The sequence below is a fragment of the Apodemus sylvaticus genome, chromosome 12 (assembly GCF_947179515.1).
Source record: "Apodemus sylvaticus chromosome 12, mApoSyl1.1, whole genome shotgun sequence".
Classification (NCBI taxonomy): Eukaryota; Metazoa; Chordata; class Mammalia; order Rodentia; family Muridae; genus Apodemus; species Apodemus sylvaticus.
The window spans coordinates 88,140,841-88,146,856 of NC_067483.1; positions in this window are offsets into that span (position 1 = coordinate 88,140,841).

Consider the following 6,016-nt stretch of genomic DNA (forward strand, 5'->3'; position numbering starts at 1 on the left):
TATGTAGCCAAGGTGACCTTGCCTCTGCCGCCTACCTCTACCTCCAGAGTGTGGGGATTGTAGATAAGTGTTACCTGTGACTGAGACATGGCAAGTGGGTGAAATCACCATCTGTGCAAATGTGAGGACCTAAGTGCCAACTCCTAACATCCATGTGAGTCCCAGAGTATGTCTGTTATCCTAGAGCTCTTAAGAGGGGTGAGATAGGTGTGTGCACCACACCCAGCTTGAGAGATTCTTGAGTAAGACTTTAGACCAAACATGCTAGAGTGTGAAAGAAAACACCAGACTGTTACTAATATTCTGAGAACTCCCATTGGTGGGGTATCGTGCGAGTGTTTGTCTGGGTATCCAGAAGTGCACTGTGTACAGACCCTGGCCTTGCAAGGACAGATGCCCCCTGAAGAATGTTCTGGTTAAAGCACAGTAACTCAGTGGGAGAATGCTTGCTTCCAATGTGTGAGACTTTATGTTTAATTCCAAGTCCTGCCACAACAGGAATGGTTTATTCAGACCAGGTGAAGGCTCACTGTGTAAGTGTTTACACTCCAGCACCATGGGCCAGGCACGGTGGTGCTTGCCTTTAATCCCAGCACCTGGGTGCAGACAAAGGCAGTGCTCTTATGATCTAGAATCTCCTCAAAGCCAGTCTGGTCCACACAGCAAATGCCAGGTCAGCCAGGCTGCACAGTGAGACTTGTCTAAAAAAAGCAAAGACCCTGTGTGTGGCCATGCACTGTTCTGTAATGCCCTCACTGTCGGGGGTGCTGTGGGGAACTGATACCGACGGGCACTGCGACTGGCTGGCTGCCGGCCTAGCTCCTGGTTCAGTGGCAGACCCTGTCTCAAAGGAACAAGGTGCATGGTGATAGAAAAGGGCACTCAGTGTTCTTCTCCAGCCTCCAGGAGTGCACCATGCACACACCTGTACATCCTACACATACACGTGAACACACGCACATGCACACACACACACACACACACACACACACACACACACACACAGACCTTAAATCATATGACCATGTCCTCTTGGACTTTAGTCCTTATTAGGAGGAGCATTTAGAAAAATTTTACCCTCCTCAGAATACTGCCTGGGGTGGACCAGTCCTCCGCTGTGCTCCTCTGGCTCCCAGGCATGTCCACAGTAGACTGCTTCACCTCCCCTTGGAGGTTTACCCTTCATCTCCCACCAGGATTGGGTGGTAGACTGCCTGACAGTCCCATCTACCCAGCAGAAGCAGCAGTACCACCACTGGGCAGCAGGTGGCGCAGAGAGACCTTGAAGCTTAAGCTTTGGCCTTAGACTATCTCGAATGGATGACTAGGAAAAAGGCCTTTATCTACCTCCTTCTCACCTTCCACTCCTCTCCCCTCTCTGCCATCCTTCTCTTTCTTTTGTGGTTTTGATTTTTGTTGTTTGTTTGAGACAGGGTCTCACTATGTAGCCCTGGCTGGACTAAAACTAGTATGCAGGATGGGCTGGCTTTGAACTCACAGAGATCTACATGTCTCTGACTCCTGAGTGATGGGATTAAAGGCATGTGCTTGAACATAAAAAATAAATAAATAAATAAATAAATAAATAAATAAATAAATAAATAAAAAATAAAAAATCCCTAATTCCTTTTTTTAAATGTGCATTGTTGTTTTGCCTGCCTATATGTCAGTTCCCCTGAACTGGAGTTGCTAACAGTTGTGAGTGCTGGGAATTGAACCCAGGTCCTCTGGAAGAGCAGCCAGTGCTCTTAACCACTGAGCCATCTCTCCAGTCCCTTTAGTGGACCATGGCTTTTAAGAATGTTTTGAGAGCCAGTCAGTGGTGGTGCACGCCTTTAATCCCAGCTCTTGGGAGGCAGAGGCAAGTAGATTTCTGAGTTCGAGGCCAGCCTGGTCTACAGGGTGAGTTCCAGGACAGGCAGGGCCACACAGAGAAACCCTGTCTTGAAAAACAAACAAACAGATCTCAGTGGTTAAGAGCACCGACTGCTCTTCCAGCGGTCCTGAGTTCAAATCCCAGCAACCACATAGTGGCTCACAATCATCAGTAATGGGATCTGATGCCCTCTTCTGGTGTATCTGAAGACAGTGACAGTGTACTCATATACATAAAATAAATACTTCTGTAAAAAAAGAAAAGAAAAGCAAATAAAAACAAACAAGCAAAAAGAATGTTTTGAGAGGCTAAAGAGATGGTTCAGCCATCAAAAACCCTTGCTGCCCTGCAGAGGACCAGAGTTCAGATCCTAGGAACCGTGCCAGACCTCGAGACCGTTCACAACCGCCTGTGAGTGCAGCTGTAGACAATCCAAGGATCTGACACCCTCTTCTGGACTTTTCAGTCACCCACCCTCACACATACACATAAATAAAAAGTAAAATAAATCCATAACACAAAAAGAATGTTTCGAGCCAAGTGCAGTGATTGCATTTGTAGTCCTGGCTACTGGGGAGGCAGAGACAAGAGGCTAACTGGAGCCTGCAGGTTTGAGTCCAGTCTGGAGAACACGAATGAGACCAAGCCTTGGGAGGCAGAGGCAAGAGGGCCAAGTGGTTAGTACGGGCCAGTGAGAGGGATGAGCAGACAGGAAAGGCTACTGCGGCCAAGTCTGACAAGCTGAGTTGGACCAGTCAAGCCCACACAGTGGAAGGAGAGAACGAGTCATTCCCGGACCCCAACATGCTCCATGTCATACATAAGTGAATGATAAAAAAAAAAAAGCAAAGAAAATAGCTTGATGTCATGCTTCAATAGATAACGAGTTTGAGGCCAGTCTGCGCTATATATAACTCTGTCTCAGAAAGCAAGCAGGAAGGAAGGAAGGAAGGAAGGAAGGAAGGAAGGAAGGAAGGGAAGGATGGAGAGAGGGAGGTAGGGAGGGAGGGAATGAATTCCAAGCGTGTTGTGGTAGCACACCCCGGTAACATCAGCAATCAGTAGACTGAAGCAGACTGCCTAAGGTTGAGAGCAGCCTGGGCTGCACAGTGAGTTTAAAGCCAGCCTGAGATACATAAGAAAGCTGTCTCATAAAAACAAACATACAAACAAACAACCCACCCCAGAAGTGAGGGGATGTTCTGTGCAGGCAGGCAGAGAGGAACACAGCGCCAGCTGCCGGGGAAACTATGTCTTATCACTTACCTTGTAGAACTTCTGGAACACTTTTGAAGAGATGAGTTAGCCTAGACCTATTAGCATTGCATGATAAAACCAGGGAAGAGAAGAGTAAATGAGGTCTTCCAGTTAGAGATGGTGAGGGGTGTGTGTGTGTGTGTAAGAGAGAGAGAGACAGACAGAGAAGAGAGACAGAGAGATAAACAGAGAGACAGAGACAGAGAGAGACAGAGACTGAGTTTCAGGGAGCCCAGGCTGGCTTTAAACTCAGTACGTAGCAGAGGATGACCCTGGACTCTTCATCTTCTCCCTCTCTCTCCTCTGAGCCAGGATTACAGCGATTTGCCACACATGTACCTGCTATGGTGTTGGAGACAGAATGTCATGTCTAACCCCCATGTAAAGACACTCTAATGTAGTGTTAGGGAAGCGATCTCTCATAAGATTATCGCCCTCATGAGATAACCATCCTTAGAGACCACAAAGAGCTCCTCTGTTCCTTCCACCACGTGAGAATATAGCAAGAACATAGATGCGAAGGGACCGGAAAGTGGGCCCTTACCAGTGTGGTGTGACAAAACCTTTCCTGGGGAGGTAACACGCAGGTGTGCCCACCCCAGATAGGAAGCCCACAACAAACCAAAGTACAGATACCACCAGAATCTAACATAGTGAACTATGAGTTTTATTGAAGTTTCTTATAGGAATATGGGTGAGGGGTTACTTACAGGAGCAGAAGTGGCTCAAAGACAGCTGCATCACCAAAGCCCACCCCAGCATGGTGACAGCTCACAAGGCTGGGAACCTGGAGCTCACTGCACAGGCTACAGGCAGCTCAACAGGTTCCAGGCACCTCAGCTGCTCTAAACATCTCCCATGCAGGGCTGCTGGTTCTGCTTCTTCCAGGCAGCTGGTCTGGTCTCAAAGTCTCCTCCTTAGCTCAGCTCTCTTTTGATCTGAGGGGAGTTACTCAAGATCAGCCAATGTCTTGAGCATCTCAGCAATCAGAACTGTGAGAAACAAAGAGCTGTTATTTATAAACTACCCCGGCTGTTGTACGTAGTTTTAGTACAGAAGCAGCCTAAGAGAAGTGACCAGACAGATGACAACATCAATCTATCATTTTATGTGACCTGTGATAACAGTTTGGACAGTATCTGTCACACAGGACAGGAATGGCTGTGAACTTAGGGCACATCTCAAAACCTGCATAATACCAGCTAATATCATTAAGCACCAGTGTTAGGCCCATGGTCACTAGATTGCTTTAAGGTAAACCAGAGCCAGGCAGTGGTGGCACATGCCTTTAATCCCAGTACTTGGGAGGCAGAGGCAGGCAGATTTCTGAGTTCGAGGCCAGCCTAGTCTACAGAGTGAGTTCCAGGGTAGCCAGGGCTAAACAAGGAAACCCTGTCTCAAAAAACAAAATAAACAAACCAAAAAAAAAAAAAAAGGTAAGCCAGAAACCTGATGATACGACATTAAAATCCCAGATTTTAACAGGCTACCAAACAGTTTAGATTTAGAGTAGATAGCAATTCTACAAGTCAAGTCCAGGGACAGAATCTACAGACTCTACCCTGTGAGCTCCCCTGGGGTAAGGGCTCTTATATATTTTAATGTTGCACATAATGGTGGTCACATTTTATTAAAAACTATCAGCTGCAAGGCCTTTCTGGTTTTTTGTTTTGTTTCAAGACATGATTTCCCTGTGTAGCCTTGGCTGTCCTGAAACTCATTCTATAGATCAGGCTGGCTTTGAACTCAAAGATTTCCCTGGCTCTGCTTCCCAGGTGCTGGGAATACAGGTATGTAATCCTCCCCAACTCCATTCTAAGTGCTTCACAGTTTGCTTTACATATTACTGTACCTTGGGAATGGACTGTCTCCCCAAAGCCCATGTATTAAAGTCTTAGGTCCCATGTTGGCACTATGCAAAGGTGACAGAAACTTCAAGGTGGGTTAGTAGGCCTCTGGTGACTTCACAGACTCTTGAAAAACATATTGACACAGTTTCATGAATCCAGTGTTTTCAACAAACTAAGAGGAAACAGAAGCTAGGGAACCTGCTCAAGGGCACTGAGGCAGAAGGTATCTTCCAGCAGCTGACAGGGACTCACATCCTGGACCATGATGCCTTGGGGTAGGACAACTACTGTCTTTTGTATCTTCCACAGTACCTGATATACAAGGTAGCCCTTAAATACATGTTGGGCTGAACTGATACTGGATTTGAAGTGTGCTTTCATCCCTTTGTTCAGCTCAATAAAATACCCCTAAGCTGGAGTGCTTGCACAGTGTATGCATGAACAACTTACAATTTCTCACTTTTAATGATTGGAAGACTCTGCTACGGAACTACAAATCCCAGAATCCAGCACACTGGAGCAGAGGCAGGTAGGTTTCTATGAGTTTGAGGCTAGTCTGGTCTGGCCTACTTACAGCCAGGGCTATGTAGTTCACAACCCTGTCTCAAAGGAACTGCTATGTACTCTCTGACTGTTTCTCCTAAACTACCTCCAACTTTCCTGTGTCGGACACTGCAGAGATTCTGTCTTCTGGCCCTACACTTTCATGGCATGGATAGCTGTATTGGCCTCGTGCTGTCCTTATTGCTGGTCCTCATGGCATGCGCAGGTAGTCAAAGCCCTTGGGAAACTGAGGCTGGAGGACAAAGGGCAACCTGAGCTAAAGGGTGAGTTCGAAGCCAGCCTAAGATACATAGGAAAAAAAGTAGTCAACTGTTCCCTCCCTTAGCAGAACTAACAAATTAAGGGAGAGAATGAACACTCGATGGGGGAGGAAAACCTGATTTCTACTTAAAAATGAAGACTGGCATTTGCCTTGCATCTCCTTAGAGTAGCTGTGGAAACCAAATAAAACTGGTTGCAACTTGCCAAC